The sequence below is a fragment of the Muscardinus avellanarius genome (assembly GCF_963383645.1).
Source record: "Muscardinus avellanarius genome assembly, chromosome: 2".
NCBI lineage: Eukaryota > Metazoa > Chordata > Mammalia > Rodentia > Gliridae > Muscardinus > Muscardinus avellanarius.
In genome coordinates, this window is record NC_137787.1 from 93,239,079 (window position 1) to 93,259,036 (window position 19,958).

General features: G+C 34.2%; 1 protein-coding gene across 1 annotated transcript in view; it reads left to right on the forward strand.

Moving 5' to 3' along the window:
* LRP1B (LDL receptor related protein 1B) overlaps nt 1-19,958 on the forward strand; it is a 1,956,425-nt gene that overhangs the window by 264,438 nt on the left and 1,672,029 nt on the right. The window lies entirely within an intron of this gene.

A 19,958-nucleotide genomic window follows, 5' to 3' on the forward strand; every position in this document is an offset into this window, starting at 1 on the left:
TCTATATAGTTTGGCAATTGTGAATTCTGTGGCTATAAACATAGATATGAATGCACAAGACTAGTAGTTTGGTTTCCATTCTTTTTGGTAGGCACCCAGAAGTGGTATCGCTGGATCATATGGTAAATTTATTCCCATTTTTCTGAGGATCCTCCATACTGTATTCCAAAGTGGTTACACTAATTTGCAATCCCACCAACAATTAATTAGAGTTCCCAATTCTCCATATCCTCGCCAGCATTTACTGTTGTTTGTGTTTTTAATGATTGTCATTCTAATTGAAGTTAGATGAAAATCAGGGTAATTTTGATTTGCATCTCTCTGACTGTTAAATATGTGATGGCTAACTTGCTTCCTGGCTCTATCATTACAGCTAGTAAAACAGTGGCTTTTTATCATCGGTGTTTTCTTTTTTCTCAAGGTTGACATGATTGCAAAATTTGTTTTACAAACTGTACACTGATAAGCCAGCATGTCAAATTGCTAGTTCAAATGGATACCCTGGTGAGACACAAGTCTGATAGATGATACATTTTTAATTTTACTTTTTTAAAAAGAAAGTATTTTCAGATTGTTCTACTTAGAAATGTCTGAATTTGAGTCAGCAGACTTAAATAAATTCAAGTGTAAAATAATCAAAGAGATAAGATTTGAGCCTAGAAGGGTATTTTTAAACAATAAAATTATCGCCAAAAATGAATTAAGATTAATACGTCTCTGCCAATTTTTAAAGCAAATGAGGTAGAAAATCTGTAGTCCAAATCTATCAGATGATAGTGGGGCTTAGCTTGCCATATCAATGTGTAAATAAATTTCTCAAATGCATGTGCAAATATCACATATGTGTAAACTTCTTAATATTTTATATAACTATAAAATGTCCATTTTATTAGACTTCTTGTTGGAAAAAGAGAATTCTAAATGAAGAGTGAAGAGAAAAAATCCTCACTAGTTTAATCTTTTTATTCTTTTACAACTCTGTTTTTTCTTTCAAGCTGTTTATGAATCTGTAAAATAGGCAACATAATAGCTTCCCTCCAGGCCTAAAGTGAATATAAATATATTAATAAGTATAAAAAGACTGAGTTGAAAAATACATATACATGTTAGAAAATTATGATTAAATGTCAATATTAAACCCTTTCTGTAGTTATTGCTCTTCTATGGGGCAGGCATGGCAATTCAAAACATTGTCTTATATTTCTGTAAACAAGAGATAAAAATGTAATTGTCTTACTATAAATATTATTTATTCATATTACATACCATAACTCTGTGTTTTTTAATTATTTTACTAAATACATTAAGACACAGGATGGCCTTGAAGACTTGGGTTCCATAAGTCCACATACCTCAACATCTCAAATAGCTGGGAGTAGAGGCACATACTACTGATTCTGGTTCTATCCATCTTTTTTTACTGTTGACTTATTTATATCAAATTGAGTCATATCTTCAATTTATTAGATATAGTAACGGAAACTAAACATAAATTTGGAGTAGTTTTTAATAGTCAACTTAAATTGTATTACTAAAACTTTCTTGATGTGTGTGTGTGTGTGTGTGTGTGTGTGTGTGTGTGTGTGTGTGTTCGCATATATATTTTTTCTTGGATTCTTTTGTTTTTGTTTCTTTTTTTTGTCTTTGGGTTACTGGGGGTTGAACCCAGGGACAGTCTACCTCAATAATAGCTAAAGCTGTCTGTGAACCTGCAATCCTCCTGTCTCAGCCTCCCAAGTACTGGAATTATAAGTGTGCACCACCATACCCAGCTCTCCCTCATGTTTTACGTTTGATTCCTTGTTCTTTGCTATGCTTAGTTCTAGTAAACACTATGGCAACACTTAGTTCTAAATAAATACTATAGTTGATAGAGAGTCTACCATGTCCCAGGGACATTTCTTTGATGATTTTTTTCTACATGTTCATGTGGAATGTACTCTTCCTAGATCTTTTTTTTTTTTTTTGGCAGAGACATAAAAATTTTATACAAAAGAATTGATAGAGACATAAAAATTTTGTTAATACCAGTGCTTGGGAGGCTGAGACAGGAGGATCATACAGGTTCGAAGCCAGCCTCAGCTACTTAGTGAGGCTCTCAGCAACTTAGTGAGACCCTGTTTCCAAATAAAATATAAAATAAGTCTGGGAGTGTAGCCCGGAGGTAGAAAGCCCCTGGGTTCCATCCCCAGGACCACAGTAAACAAAACAAATAAACAGAATTTTAAAAAAAAATTGTATATTGTGTCTAGGTTCACATACTTAGAAATTTTAATCATCTTTTCGTATATTGATATAACACAAGAACATATCAAGAAAGCATTATATGATAAAAAATACTAAACTAAAAATTCTATCTTCCACCCACTCAAAAAATTTTGCCGTGTTGTTTTTGGGGGTGTGGTTTTGGGGATTGAACCCCAGGACATTCTATCTCTGAGCTATGCATTCAGGTCTTTTATTCACTAATGTATTGTTTGGAAACAGGAGCTGTCTAGTTGTTGAGAAACTTATATTGCTGAGCCTGTGATCTTCTTGGTGTCAGCCTCTCAAGTACTGGATTGTTGAGAGAATCACTACATTATCCTTGAAACTCAGATTCCCCTATCTCAGTCTCAAAGTACTGGGATTATGTCCAATTTACCATAGTACTTTTTTATATAATGCAATATTGCCTGTTCAACTGTAATCACAGGCAGAAGAAAAACTGTTTTGGAAAATGTTGATTGGTTATATTGACAGAATGCTTTGGGGTTTCATTTATGTCAGTATTGGCCTACATGTATTTATAATAGAACTCTCTGATATTAATAAATCCTTGTATATCTTGTCAATTACACAGATAAATATTTTATTTTAAATTATTGTATTTTATAAGAAGTATACTAAATATTTATTTGTATCATTGCTTTTATTATATTTGGCGAAGCGAGACATATCACCTGTAAGAGCAAAATTAAAATGAAGCATGTGGAAAGATGAAGGGATGTATGTGTAAACGAAACTTTGGATTGGAGGTAATTGTGTTGACATTCTGGGTGTGTAAATCATTAGATAAATTGCAGCTTTGTCTCAAATGGATCACTGGCTTAATACACATCATTCCTCACAACTAGCTATCTAAAATTTTTACAACAAAATAGTTTGACATTTGAAAGTTCATATTTTTAAATATTTTAATTTTTCTCTCCTTCTGCTTTTTTATTTATTTTCACCTAGTGGGTTCTGTTAGTTTTTCTTTGTGTTTTTTTTTTATCTAATCAAACTTGTTTTCTAAAGAAAAATAACAAAAAGACAAGAGAGAAATATTCTTGTGACTATTTCAGCCAGTACATGTTGTAGAGTATAAATGGTTAGATCTCAAGAGAGGTGTTTATACATCCAAATAAAAAATTGTTATCAATTTAACAGGGCTGCACAGACTCTTGTTTTTTAGCCTAATCTAAACACAAATCATTAAAAAAATTAAGTGTAAGTTTATGTGGCTGCTTTTATTGAAAATACTATAGCCATTATTTTGTAATAGTGTCAAACAAGGACTTTTATTATTAAATAAATCACTAATGTGTCCATGGAAAACTAGATTCACTAGTCCACGGATGGACTCCCACAAGTTTCATAAATGTCGTGTAAAAAACCAGCAAAATCTAAGGATATGATAGAATCAAATGCTAGCGTTACCAGCAATATTTTTCTAGTTTACCAAATCCCATGAGTCCATAATTCACTTATAATTAGCAATCTGTACTACATAAGTAACTGATTACTCATTTTCTGGTATTCTTTTATATTCGTATGAGAAAGAGAAACAGTTGCATTGACAATTCAGTGATCCATGAGATGAGCTGGTGAGTGAACACATCATCTCTTCTGCTTTCCCCAACATTGTTGGTGATTATATGTACATGTAATTGGCTGGTGGAAATTTGGGGCTCATATGTGAGAGCCAATGAAAACACTGAGCTCTGCTCAGTGTTTATTTATTTATTGAACATCTACCTCACGAGAGCTACTGTGCCAAGTGCTCACGGTGCAGCATAAACAACATGACCGCTGACGTATGGGAACACACAGAGCAATGGAGTGATGTTTTCAAGAAACAGCATTGAAATTATGCTGCAAATGCTATGAATTCTACGTAAGCACCTAGGTTATAGAAAGTTTTCAAAGAACGTTCACATCCAAAGTCAGCTATAAATGATGAGTTGAAGTTAGGTCAGGCAGAAGAGATAGAAGTTAGTAGAGATAGATGAATGAGAAACAGAGGACTGCAAAGGATAATGTGCCCAGGAGAGGCAGCGTGTGCAGATGTTAGGAAGAAGGAGAGAAAATGGCATTTTTGCCTTATACTGAAGTGACACATGATGTCTTATGTTTTGATGGAGATGTGCCGCTAACTAAAAAATGCATGTCAGGCTGATGAGGTGAAATAGAGTTTGCTTCAAAACGATCATATATCATTTTAAATGTTCTGCTTTTGAGTTTTGATTTATACTTCTTCAGTACTTCAGGGGCAAGTATGGTGTCTTGCTTCAATACATTATTATTTAGGGATCATTTAAATTTTGATTATTGGCTAGAATAAGTTTGGCTTGCCTTCTTTATATTGTAAAAGCAAATAATGAATGGAAAAACAGTGATTAAGTAAAATATAATAGTCCCTTGTTGAACACTATAGACATAAATTCATCAAAATAATTTATGTTTGGCGTAGTGATTGGCTTTGATGTGTTTTTGAGTGTACCTCATGTACACTAGGAAATTTCCCTCTTCCCCCTCCCATTATTCCCATTAGCCTCCTTATTTGCTCATCTGTGATTTCTCCTCCTTTGTTTAGAGTTCCTTTTATGACTCTTTCTTCCTAGCTTCCATATATTAGGGAGAGCATCTGATTTCTAAATTTTTGTGACTGACTAATCTTACCTCACATAATGTTCTCTAGTTCCATCCTTTGGGAGGGGGCAGAAAATGAGTTGGGAACTGCGGAAGGGCTAAATGAGTGATGTGTGCATGTATGCATCTACCATCTTGTACTCCATTAAGATGTATGACTACAATGCACCAGTAAAAAATAAAAAAATCAATTATTTATAATTAAAATTCTAAAAAAATTAAAAATAATCTATGATCTTCCACTATTTATAGGCTATATGATATATATAAATGCCTAATTGCCCCTATTCTCTACAGCTCATAGTGCTTCCGAACATAACATTGTGGGTACACCTACAATTAGAAAAGCCTTATACCTATTCTAAATCATGTTTCATGTTTCTTTCTTTTAGACCTTCCCATTTGATTGTTAGAAAACACATGAAGGAGAACTGTGAGAAATTAAAAAATAATTTGAGCTCTGATATAAAAATGTATACATTAAAACCAGAATCCTAGTGGTATGATATATTTTTTTCAATGTTTAGGGCAATTATATTTATTTTTCTGAGGTGACATTTTCTGGATTGGTTTTTCTCATTCTTTATCTTTTGTGCTGTAGGGTTTCTTCAAATGTGTGACAATCTTCACTTATGTATTACTACAGCAGAACTGCATACATTTTTTTTTTTTTTTTGCGGGTCTGGGGATGGAATCCAGGGGCATTCAACCTCTGAGCTACACCCCCTGCCCTACTTTTTATTCTCTAATTTGAAATAGGGTCTCACTGAGTTATATAGGGCCTCATTAAGTAGCTGAGGCTGTCTGAAAATGGTGATCCTCTGGTCTCGGCCTCCTGAATGCTGGGATTACAAGCGTGTGCCACCACCGGCTAACTGCATACATTTTTGTGTGGCTGATGAGCACAGTGGCTAGAAGGCAAGGCTCTGACAGATGATTGAACAGTACATAACATCTCTAAAACATCATCTATGATGAGGTTGGCTCTATTCTGAGGTTTCAAAAACCCATAGGTTTTCCTAGTTTTTTTCAAATTATTTAATGTTTATCAATTTCTTGATTTCCAGATAAATGCTTAAATACCCCCCTTTTTGTAATAAAATACGTGAGAACATGAATGCAGATCTCAGTATCCTGTATAAGGAAGAGGGAAGAGAGGAGGGAGCCAAGGGAAAGCCCACAAATCTCTGTGCACATGTACATTACTATCACTACTTGGAAGACTGAGAAAGGGGGATCACGGTTTGCAGACAGCATTAGCTACTTAATGAGGCCCTATGCAACTTAGTGAAATGCTATTTCAAAATAAAGAATAAAAAATAGGTCTGGATGTGTAGCCTGGAGGTAGACTGTCCCTGGGTTCATACCCGGTACCAAAAAATAAATAAGTAAATGAATAAACAAATAAATACAATTTCTGTCATTTTAAAAGTCAGTAAAGTCTTTCCTCTGTTGCAGTCCCATCTTCACAGACTTGCTCTGTCTTTTCTCCAGGAGGTTCATCTCTGCATGTTCTTCAATATGCTTTCTCTCATCCAGATTGTTGTGAAGTTTTCTAGTTTACTAATGGTATTTCACCTGCATTCTTTACTAACGTAAGCCTGCAGATTTTTGTTTTGTTTTGCTTCATTTTCTTAACACTCTCTTAATGAGAAAATTAGTTCAGAAACAGATGCAGAGAGTGGATTTAGCCCTGATGAAAAATTTGATTTGGTCCTCCTTGCAAAACAGATGGGTTAAAAATCGTTGTACAGTCTTTTTGCTTATTGGCTGCCTGAGGACTCATCTGGATGTTAGGACCAATATTACCTTTCTTCTCAACCTCTGCTCAGGGTCAAAGAAGGCAATATTGATTATCAGGTCTCTGTAGCTCATCAGAAGCTGGCACTGAGATTTAGGGTAATATACAGAAGAGTATCCAGCATATGATTGGAAAATAGCATTATTATTCTCTTTTTAACATAAATTAAACCACACTCTGCTTCTCCTGAAGAGGTTTTGTATCTGTAAATTTGAGGACAGTAAGTTAGCTGACAGTTTGATCACTTACATTGGCAAAGTCCATACAAGCACTGATAGGAATCACCCCACCCCATGTTAGAAAAAGATGCTACAGTTTGTAAAACATCACCCAATTCAGAGTGGGCCATCTTTACAATTCAATATATTACTGATGTCTTTGAAATTCAGACATGGGAGAGTGGTAAGAATATGTATTCTGTAATAAATTGAATTGAAAAAGTAAAATCTGAGCATATAGCTCTGTGGTACTGCATGTGCCTAGCATGTGTGAGGCCCTGTGTTTGATCCTAGAATCTCAATATATAAGTTTATTTTTAACTGATACATAAGAACATACAAATTACATATGTGTATTAATGGGTTGCCATTAGATGTTTCAATGTGTGCATACATTGTATAATATTCAAATCAATTAAAATAGATGTACTCATATATTTTACATTTTATGGTAAAATATTCAAAATCCTCTCTTTTAGCTCATTTAAATACGAAGTACCAAATTATTATGTGTAGTTAGCTTCCTGTGCAGCAGTACATTAGAGGTGTTTAATCTTCTCTAACTGTATCTTTATACCCATCCACCAAGGTCTCTCCATCACTGTCTTCTTCACTCCCCACTAGTAACCACCATTTTACTTTCAACCTCTGTGAGATCAATTTTTATATGTCCCCCATATTAGTGAGATCACGTCAGTTTAGTTTCTTTATGTATTAATTAATGGTACTAGTGACTTAGGGGCATTCTATCTCAAAGATACATCCTCACCTCTACTTTCATTCTTTATTTTAAACAGGCTCTCACTAAGTTGCAGAAGGCCTCACTAAGGGAGGCCTGGTTCTGAATCTGTGATTCTCCTGTCTCAGCTTCCCAAGTCTTCAGGTTACAAGCATGCACCACCACACCCGGCTTCAGCTCAGTTTTTAACAATTATTTTATTAGATGTGTTTCCTCTACTAGAAAATCAAGCTTATGTTCTTATCCCTTCATAGCTTTTCTTTTGCTTGTTTTGAGAAATTAATGTCCTCGAAAAAGAAAAATATGCAATTGGTGATTTGGGTAGTTTCAGTTGAGTCCCATGGCAATCATAACTAATTGTGAATATGGCTTTGTAAGAATTGGTGATGATCAATATTTTGGAACAGAATTAGTAAAAATCACTTAACTCTAGGCATAGCCACAATTTAACATTCTTCAGTGAAATAGCATCTCATTTAGAAGTACCCCAGACAGATTGCACAGCTATATATAACTATACTTTCTAGTACTTAACAGTTTCATCTTTCAAGCAGTGTCCTACCTTTGACTTAATTATCTCATACATATGTGTTGCTGGCACCTGAAACAATATTTTTAAATAATAAGTGTTCTCGCCAGTAGTAATAATGTCTATAAATATTTATAAAGTGTGGAGTCAACATCATGTTTAAGAAAAGTTCTGAGATGTAGAGGAAGCACCTTCTAAGCAAAGGACATTCTACATGTTATGGTATTTTATTTTTCCTTTCTTTTAACTTTTATTGGTATAATGTAATTACTCATCTTAATAGTTCAAACAAATGAGCATGTACACAGGTCTCGACCTGTTTCTCTTCAGGCCTCTTCCCACTACCCATCCCTCCCTGTACACAATTGTGAGATTGGTAGTGATACCTTCATATTTAGACATAGCATTATTTGAACTGTTTCTTTCAGAAGTTATGATTTATTCCATCTCTATCTCCTCCCCCCAACTTCACTCTAGTACTTGTCTTTCATTTATCTAAAGTCACCTTTGCTTCCATTTTACTCTGTAGCTTCTACTTATGCAAGAAAACTTAGGACCCTTGACTATCTGAGAGTGGCTCACCTCACTTAGGATAATATTCCCTAGTCTCATCCATTTTCTTGCAAATTACATGATTCTGTTTTTCTTTATGTACATTTATAAGTAGAATTTCATTGTATGTCTGTATCACATTTTCTTTATCCATTCATCTACTGAGATAGATCTAGGTTGATTCCATAATTTATTTGGCTATTGTGAATTGTACTGGTATAAGCATGGATATGCATGTACCACTACAGTATTCTGACTTTAATTCTTACAAATCCTACAAGACTTACAATGCAAGCAATAATAAGATGATTATGATATCAACCAACTTCCACACAAGAAAGAAAAGTCAGCATAATCAATCTACCAATATTAGCAGTACTATAACGAACAACTTGGGGATGAAGGGAGAATATATAAAATGAGAAGAGGGTAGAAATACAACATAACAATCAAAGAAAATGATGGTTATTAATGAAGGAATCTTAAAAATCATATGACTTATTACAAATGTCACTTTCACTGTAGAAAATATATTAAGATTAGCCATGCTTGGCCTGAATTTTAAGAACAGCAGAGCATGGATATCAAGATATTTTGATCCCCAAACTATCTTTACTGTAATGTGTTCAACTTATAAAGTCTGTGGAATAAAATCTTATCAGAGCTAAAATATTTATGAAGATGAAAAGTGTAGAAAGATAAATATTGCCAACTGAATACGGCTAGCAAAAACAAATCATTTTTATTTAGGCCAAAATAAATTTAATTTATTTATATTATATATAGAACCACAGAAAATCAAGTCACCAGTATAGTTCTTTCCTTCCTTCCTTCCTCTCTTCCTTCCTTCTTCTTCCCTTTCTCTTTCTCTTTCTCCTTTTGTTTTCTCCTTCAGTAAAATGGATTGAATCCAGAAGAATTTTACCTCTAAGCTTCATCCCAAGCCTATTTTATATTTTATCTAAAAAGTGTCTTGATAAATTGCCCAGAATGGCCTCAAAACTATGATTCTCCTACTCATCCTCTGACTAGCTGGATTACAGGACTGTATCATCACCATACAAATTTTTACCACCATACACATCAAGTTGTGTGTGTGTATGTGTGTGTGTGTGTGTGTGTGTGTGTGTGTGTGTGTGTGTGTGTCTGTCTGTCTTGGGGGATAGTGAGGATTAAACCCAGGGGAGTTCTAACCTACACTCTGAGACATTTTTTTTTTTTTTAATAAAGAATCATACTAAGTTGTTGAAGGCCTCACTAAGTTGCTTACACTGGCCTTGATCCTGTGATCCTCTTGTCTCAGCCTTTCTACTACTGGTATTATAAGTATGCATCACTACATCACTTTATCTCATATGCATATAATTAGTAAAAGCGTAAACATTTTAAATTCAGTGATGCATTTTTTATTATGGAGGAAAACATAAAGCAAATATCTTTCCCATGGAAAAATGCACTAAGAATCTTTGTTGCACTACCCCATTTAAACATCATAGTCATCTCATGATGGTAATGCATGTAGGAATGTTTAGACAACACCCAATACTTAGACAGTATCGATTGCCAGGTTTTCTATCTCAAGGACTCTATTATCACCTGCCTGATTTTTCTATAACAATTCTGCAGAGAATTTTAGAGATTTTATTCACATGTTTAATTTAAAAAACACACCAATCTAAACAGACTAAATAAACTTCTTCTGTTACATTAACTTATTCCTTGTTTGCTGGTGATCAGAAACCATTAACCTAGACTCTGGGTCACATATCTTTATCAGTGACAATTTCTTGCAATGACAATTTCTTTACTAGACACCATGGAACATAAGGTCGTGCTTAGCTTTAGCACAAGCTTTCAATTCCTCCCTTGACCTCGATTGGTCCTAAATTCCTTCATGTGACAAAAATATCAATACTTTGAGGGGAAAAAGAGATGGAGAAAAATTCTATTGTAATGTAGGTTTTTAAATTCAGTCTTGAATTAAAAGTCACCTACTGTGCCTGCCCACCTGGTCTCAGATCTGTCACCTGGTTATAGTGATACTGGATCATTCATACTGCAGGGTTCTTCTTTATACACTGTTCACAATCCATTGGCAATATCAGCTCTACCAAAACTACACCATGGTGACTCCAATGTTTCTGTACAGTGCACTCCACTCATGGCATTTTTTTGAAAATAATACCATCAGTTGGTGGGTGAGAGTACAGATGTTAGGTCATTTTTCTACCTTTATAAATTCTTTATATTATGCACATACTTTCTATTTAAACAGTTCTTAGTTTTGTCTTCAGACTCACTGTCAGTCTACTCCCTTGCATATTTCATAAGAAATTTTACTAATAACAAAATGAACCAGGCTTTTATTATTGTCAATTTAAAAGCAATATTCTGATATACTTCACAAAATTCTATTTCATAAGCACATAACATTTTAAATATGAATTCTCTATATAAACTCATAAGCATATAATTACATTTTCATATTTAATAGGAAAACTTCGTATCAACCTGAGTTGATAACGAGGTATCTACCATAGCATAACACACTGACCTTGTGAAATACACCAGCTGCCTCATCTGAGCTACTCAATCAGTCCATATGTATTTTCAGGTACATTTTTTTTCCCGATGAATAAGTAGATTTTCAACTGATTTCCTATTCACCAAGTTGGCATGACCTCAAAGGTGATTTTCTTCCTGTTGTAAATGTTAACATATTTTATGAATCCTGAGACTGGGAGTAGGATATAGGGGTAATACTCTATTCTTCTATGAGGATAATTTGAATAAAATTAAACATATTATATATTACATATTCATAATTTCTTTGGGTTCTGATATTCCAAACACATTTTCAGACATTCTGGGAAGCTAACATTTTAGAATTAGTTTAAAAGTCTGATAGGAAGCCCATAAAGTACAGAGCAATCCTGCCTCTCTTGTAATATAATATATGACAGGTTGGTAAGAAAGAATGAAAAGTAAAAAAAGAACATTGTGGAAATGCAATACCAGTGCAGCAAATATTTTCCTTGAAATATAATTTTCTAATAGGACTATTCATAGGTTCATCATAGCTTTAGTGTTTTGTAGATCCATGACTATTAACGTTGAATACAATACTGTATATTACTTGAAAAGTAGTAAAGCCTCAGACAGAGAATCTGTTATTAAAATTGTAAAATATACAAACATTTACACCTAAAATTTTCAAGTGAAAGTAACTTGGTTGTTTGATATTCTAAGTGGCCAATTTTTTTCATTTATATAGAATTATATGTCCATGTGGAATAAAATATTTCAACTTGGATTTAGTACAAAATACTTTCTCCATAGGTGCTAGTGTTTTGTTCCTTTTTAGCCAGTTCCACACAGTAGCATCCTTTTTTGTTGTTTTTGTTTTTCGTTTTTGTTTTTGTTTTTTTGCAGTACTGGGGATGGAACCCAGGGGCATTCTACCTCTGAGCGAAACTCCCAGCCCTATTTTTTATTCTTTATTTTGAAACAGGGTCTCACTGAATTGCAAAGGGCCTCGCTAAGTAGTAGCTGAGGCTGGCTGCAAACCATGATCCTTCTTGTCTCAGTACTGAGACAAGAAGACTCAGTGTCCCGAATGCTGGGATTACAAGTGTGTGCCTCCATGCCCGGCAGTAGCGTCATTTTTAACATTTACCTTCCTAGAATTGCTTAAATGCAGTCCCTGAAAGGAAAAGATATACTATTCCACTTTAAAAACTTGACACGATTTTGATTCATTGCCTAATAGTCTTTTTAACTCTACCAAACCAGCAAATTTTTATCTTTTATATTAAATATTTTGATTTTCCTGTAATTAAAGAGGATCAAGAAGAGTTTTTGCTATTCTTTTGGCTTTTTCTTGCTTTTGTTGTAGTGCTATTATATATGCAAAAAGCATTAGAGCAAATAACCTCACATTCTTAACATATAAATAAATGTCTTTCTGAAAATTTAGAAAAATATCTCCTCCTATTGTTCTACTTTTTTTGAAACAAGCTTGCTTGGTCATTTAACAATTAGCAGCACTATTAGGCTTATCGGGTCTTATGAATCTAGTCACATGTCACTGTATTTGGACCACCAAAGGAACTGGGCCATTACTTTCTTTTTGATATATATCACCTATTGTCCAATTAATTTTATTAGAAATAAGAGGAATTTTCATAGCTTTCTGCTTCAGTCATTACTCCTATGGTCAGATTACTACTGAACTGCCAAAGTGATCATTCACCACTTTTGTTATTCACAAGTTTAAAGCACATTTAACTTATTAGCTGTGGACTCTTGTGTCAGGATTAGACAAAAATAAAAATTTATTATTACAGCCGGGTGTGGTGGCGCACGCTTGTAATCCCAGCATTTGGGAGGCTGAGACCTGGAGGATCGCGGTTCACGGACAGCCTCAGCTACTTAGTGAGGCCCTCTGCAACTCAGTGAGACCAGGTTTCAAAATAAAGAATAAAAAATAGGGCAGGGGTTGTAGCTCAGAGGTCGAATGCCCCTGGGTTCCATCCCAGACCCGCAAAAAAAAAAAAAAAAAAAAATTATTATTACTTTGTCAGTGCCGGGAACTGAACACAGGACCTTATGCCTTCCAGGCAAACATTCTGCTACTGAGCCCCGGCCTCAGACCCAGCCCAGTGATATGTTCATTTCTTACCTTCATTAGGCATCAAAGGCTGATCTTAGGCATCATCTGCTTATTAATAGAAACCTCTGGAGAGCCTGTTCAGGGCTCATGATTATGAGAAGTTTGTTTGTTAATCAACTCATTCTCTGGTAGCCAATGGGATTTGATGCTTTTGTGTACTTGAAAGAACCACAAATCATTCTGATATTTACACAGGTTAAAATCTTCCAAATTGAAGTAATCACAGTTTCGAGATTCTGATACACCAAGTCTAGAAAAAGTATCATCCTGACCAGGTGAATTACTTTTGTAATGCTCCTTGAGCAATTAATACAAATATTTTGAACAGATAATATGCAATAATTTTATCATCTTACATATATTAAATTCTTTATTGTTAATCCTGCTTGATATTGCTATTCTAATTTAGTTGGTAGGCTAATTCTTAAGTGATTTCACTTTTAATAACTTTTAATAATGAACAATTAATTAACTTTGTAATTAATTATTGGACTATTTTAGTAAGACCTACAAGAAAACTTATATGGGAATTCCAAAGGTAGTTAAGAGTTTTTGTTTGTTTTTTTCTTTGTTTGTTTAGTGCTGGATTTAAATCCAGGACCCTGCACATGCTATCTACTACCACTGAGCTATACTCCCGACTTCTTAAACTTCTTTGAACATGTAATTTTCTTCTTATTAACAATACACACACAGACACACACACAGACACATACAAAATTTTCTATTAAAAGTAGTACTATCACATTCTTGATTTTAATCAAATAATAGCTACAGCTAGGCATGATAGCACAGGCCTTTAATTCCAGAAGGATCCCAGGTTGGAAGCCAGCTTCAACAACTTAGTGAGACTCTGTTTCAAAGTAAGAAATAAAAAGGGTTGGTGGTGTAGCTTAGAGGTAGAATGTCTCTGGATTCAATCCACAGTACCAAAAACAAACAAACAAACAAACAAGCAAACAAACAAATAAAATACTTGCAGGTGTTTAAAAGAAATTAATAGCTAAGATAGGTTTATTCAAAAAGCAACAGTATTCTACAACCTCTAGGCCCTGTACCCAAAATGCAAACACTCACAACAATTTCAGAATTTAATTTTTGTGGTCATTGCCTGGGTAGTTATGAATATGTTTCTATACAAATGTACATATAAATTGAATCCCTACCTAAAATATGAAGATTTAGCTTTCTTACTGTTTCTCTTTTTAGATTTAGCTTTCTTACTCTGTTTCTTTCTTCTTCTTCATAATTTTGAAATAAACTTTTATTTCTCTAGTTAAAATTTTCATAAAATATTAAATCTGAATTATGTGTGTGTACATTGCACATCATCTTTATCCTTTTTCTCCTTCTTTTATGTAATTTTAGTAATATCTTTGCTTTTTGCCATAATGTTTTATTCTAAGCAATAATTAAATTTTTATAATTCATCTTTTGATTGATATCCATTAAACAATTTTACCTTTTCATGAAGATTATATATATATATATATATATATATATATATACTGGCAATTTAAATGCAAGTAGTATGCTAAGTGCTAAGTCTTTTGTCTTTCCACCTCCAAAGTGATAAATAACAACTCTATTGTACAAAAGAATATAGTAGAATAAAAAAATTATTTTCCTAAGTATATTTTTTGTGTGGTGGTACTGTGAGTGGAACCCAGAGGCTTTCTACCTCCAGGCTATACTCCCAGACCTTTTCTTAAAATATTTTATTTGGAAACAGGGTCTCACTAAGTTGCTGAAAGAATCACTAAGTAGCTGAGGCCGGCTTCGAACCCGTGTGATCCTTCTGTCTCAGCCTCCCAAGCGCAGGGATTACAAGCGTGCGCCACCACGCCCGGCTTTCCTAAGTATTTTAACTTTTATTAGCTCAAAAAGTATATTTCAATTTAGCTTGTTCAGTCTGCCATCTTGAATCAAAGAGAGAATAATGCATTTTTAAATTTTAAGTTATGCATTTACCACGATGTATTCATTTTGAATTTATTACTTTTCTCATAAAAATTATATGTAGAAGAGATTCCTAGCTTCTACAGTTGAGTCATACTATATACACATTTAAGCTATTGATCAATATTGCCAAATTCCAAATAAAAATTATGCAATATTCTATACTTCAGTCAGCAGTGCATGTTGGTAACAATTTCTTAAAAACTTCACAATATTAACAATTATTATATTTGTTTTATATATATCTGTGTGTATAAATATATATAAAATGGGTACACCAAAATTAATCTCATTATTTTCTACTTTCTATTTTCTGAATTAAAAATTAAGGTTGGACATATTTTCAGACTATTTTGTTGATCATAGGTTTCTTTGCTTGTGTGATAATGTCTACAGCATAATCATTTTATGTAAATATGCGGTCTTTATTCATTTCCTAGTTCATATATGTTTCATAGATATTTAATCTCAAATATAATTTGTACATATTATGTACTCAAAGCTGTGAAGCACAGACAGTATAATGATGACTAAGACAATTTCTACACCTTGGGATGTGAATGAGGTGAGAATCCAGAGCCCTGAAGAAGAACTGGTCCTGGATGGGAATGTGGGCAGTTTTCTTGAGTGTCAAAGAGGGAAATTAGAGAACATGCAGGAATTTGCAGATTTTGAAGTGGGAATTGGATATGAGAGAATTATGTTCTATTTCTAATTTTTAAGCTCTTAGCTCAAATATAATATCTTAAAACAAATGTTCATATATATAAACATTTATGTTCATGTCAATACATAGAATGATGCAAAATAGGAAGTTAGAACACCCTTCATACTCTTCCTAATTATGCATTTATTTTAATACAATAGCTAGTATTTTTACTTTGCCTATGTAATTAAAAATAAAAACTTTAATACTATCTTGAATTATTTTATTTTATTTATTCTTTTGGTGTGTGTGGTACTGAGGGTGGAACCCAGGGGCTTTTCTACCTCCAGGTTATACTCCCAGACATATTTTATACTTTATTTGGAAATAGGCTTTCACCAAGTTGCTGAAAACCTCACTAAGTAGCTGAGGTTGACTTCGAACCTGTGAAATTCTCCTGTCTCAGCCTCCCAAGCACGGGGATTACAAGTGTGCACCACCATGCCCCATTTATCTTGTATTATTTTAGCCTATTTAAGCCAAATGGTATGTTTTCTACAACAATCGGATGAATGTATTATATTTACCAAATAATTTTGTGTGGTGGGGGGTAGTGGGGACTGAACCAAGGGGCATTTTGCCTCTGAGCTACACCCCCAGACCTTTTTATTCTTTAGTTTGAAACAGGATCTCAGTAAACTGTAGAGGGCTTCACAAGTTGCTGAGGCTAGCTTTGAACTTGTGACCCTTCTGACTCATCCTCCTAAATTCTGGGATTATAAACATACACCACCAACACCCAGCTACAAAGTAATTTGTTAAATATTCATATAAGCTCCTTCCTCTATGGTAATCATTAATGTAGTTATAAAAAGTTTGTTCTACGGAATAAAACAATTGCCACAGTAGGTATTGATTTTTTTTTCTATATTTGTTTGGCAAAGGCTGAAGAAACAAATAACCCAATAGGAAGTAATAATTCCTTTTCCATATCATAAGCCTAAATGAATAGTTCCAAAATGTTTTAAAAATGGGTTTATATTCATATATTTAAATGTGACTTCAAAGGCCCTTCTTTAAAATCCAGAACTTATGCACATCTTTTCTATATTTAATTAAATCATTCATTAAAGAGAATGGGGAATGTGAAAAATGACACACCTATTAATTTTATTCACTCTTTATATATAGCATTATCTAACCTCAAAAAATGTTTTTATTTTGAAATACATGAAGAAGGAAATGCTCTTTGCTTTCTTTTGTTTCTTCCTGTATTTCTTTCACTCCTCAAGCTGTTTCTTTCTCTCTTTACTAATTTAAGTATAGTCTTGTTAAAACACGCCCCATAAACTTCCCTTTCTTTACAAGTTTCATCAATACCTGAAAACCTTCTCAGTGTTTGAGAGAAAAGTTGCCATTCACAGTTGTTTAAGCAGAAGTTGCCTGTTTAAATTTCTTCACTTCCCCTCTCTCTGGCGCCCTTTAAACTCGTGTACTGGCTGTGGTGGCTCAGGCTGGGATCCGGCTTCCTCTCCACATCCCTCGCCTGGAGGAACCTTCTAAAGAAGTGTGAAGGGAAAAAATTTAATTTTGTTTTGTAAGAAGTGAATTTGCCAAGACCTTTAAGAAAGAATTCTTGTTCTGAACTCACCCGTGTTCCAAAACGGAGTTGTTTGCTAGAAAGTTTATTTTTGAGATTGCAAACATTTGAGGAAATGTCAAAACACATTTTGATATATGCCAAGAAGTATAGGCTTTCTCTCTCTCTCTCTCTCTCTCTCTCTCTCTCTCTCTCTCTCTCTCTCTCTCTCTCTCTCTCTCTCTCTCTCAGTTAAAAAAAAAACCTTCAAATAAATTGTATTATAAACTCTTCTTCATGAGTCCAATTTTATTTTTATTTATTTATTTATTTATTTATTTATTTATTTATTTATTTATTTATTGGTGGTACTGGGGTTCCTGGAAGCCCTTCTACCTCTGGGCTACACTCCCAGACCTATTTTATATATTTTTATTTGGAAACAGGGTCTCTTAAGCCAGCGCAGCTGGCTTCGAACCTGTGCGATCCTCCTTGTCTCGGCCTCCCAAGCGCAGGGATTACAAGCATGCACCACCACGCCCGGCACCAATTTTATTTTTATTTAAGAATGATTGGTCATGAACAGTTACCTCTAAACTCTTGCCGTCGCCTAACCTGTGCCCACCCCCTTTTTTTAAGTGTGCATGTGAGTTTATTATACTTGTATTGGTGCACTGTAAATTTATATCATGGTGAGGTTCAAAGTCATTCAGGCAAATATGCAACAAAGGTCTTGGTGAATTTCCCTTCAGGTCCCAACCTGCTACCTGCCCCTCCCTGTACACAATAATGAGACTAGAACTGATACCTTCATTTATAGCACAGCATCACTTAAACTCTGTGTGTGCGTGCGTGCGTGCGTGCATGCGTGCGTGCGTGCGTGCGTGTGTGTGTGTGATCAGTTCTTCCTTTTCTTCTCCCCACTTCGCTCCCCTTCTCTCTTACTACTATTGTACTATTCACTCTCCTCTATTACCTGAAGCCTCTTGTTTCCTATTTTCTCTCCAATTTCCAGGTATGAGAGAAAACGTTCAACCCTTGACTTTCTGAGATTGGCTTGTCTGATGGAAGACTAATATCTAAACAATATAAAGAGCTTTAAAAAAAAAGTAACAAGAAAAAAACTAAATATCTGAATAAAAAAGGAACAATTGAACTGAATAATAGACACTTCTTAAAGGAAAAAATGCAAATGGCCAACAAATACATGAAAAATGCTGAATACCTCTAGCAGTCAGAGTTAAGCAAATCAAAACTACACTGAGATTCCATTTAACCCGTTAGAATAGCAATTATCATGAATATAACCTGTACCCTATCGTGAAGTTACAAATGAATTTATTTTTTCAATAAAAATACCATCATTTAGCCCCAAATTACCCCAGTCAACACTCCACCCCCTCTACCTTGCTGAGCACCATCTGCATTCGTTTGGCTGTCATCTAATGTTATAACAAATAATACCCTTATTTCAAGTGATTTACAATTTAGCGTTTGGTGAGAGTAAAATGTGCCTGCTCTTGGCTAGCTAGAATCTATATTCCACAAAATGACAACAGGGCCTTCTTACTGGTAACCTCAGAGCTTCCTATTTCAGGCTGCAAAAAATGAGAGAAGTAACAATGGGAAGGCACATTTGGCTCTTAATCAACTTGACCTGCAAGTGACTGACATATATCATTTTCACTACAATCGCAGCTAAAAAAAAAAAGTAGTCACAGACTCAGGCAGGGTTCATAAATGAAATTCCTTTCTGGCCTGCCACTTCCCAGCAATAATTACACCCAATGGCTGGGAAACAGAATTACTGGATGGTCAGGTAATTATCTTTGTTACCCTAGGGGATAAAAACAAAGACTTTTTATCATCAAAGTTCGGAAAATTTTCCGTAGGGAAAAAAATAATGTTTCAGGCTCTACACTTATTAGAGAAAACTTCATGTAAATTTATTCTACTTTGACTGCATGGTAGTGAGCAAGCTCTGAGTCATGGTATGAAACTTTAATTCTAGTGCAACTTTGAAAAATACTAAGAAAGTTTTAAATTATTTTGAGTCTTCATTAAATAATAAAAATGTATCTTGCCTCTTCCTCCCGATTTTAATTTTTATTTATAGAGCTTTTTAAACAGAAAGGTTTTACTTTCTAATAGGATCCATGGCTGTTTTAGCTTGATTCAATACTAATGTCTGTTGTGGACCTGAAATTTGATAAAGTAATTATAATTTTAATTGAATTTTGAAGTTCTGTTTTCAGGTATAGACATTTGTAATTGGGGGGAGGGAGGATACTTGTCAAGGCTTTATAATTACCCTCCCATAATGACAAATGCATATAGAAAGTACATGTAAGAAAATGCTACCTATATGTC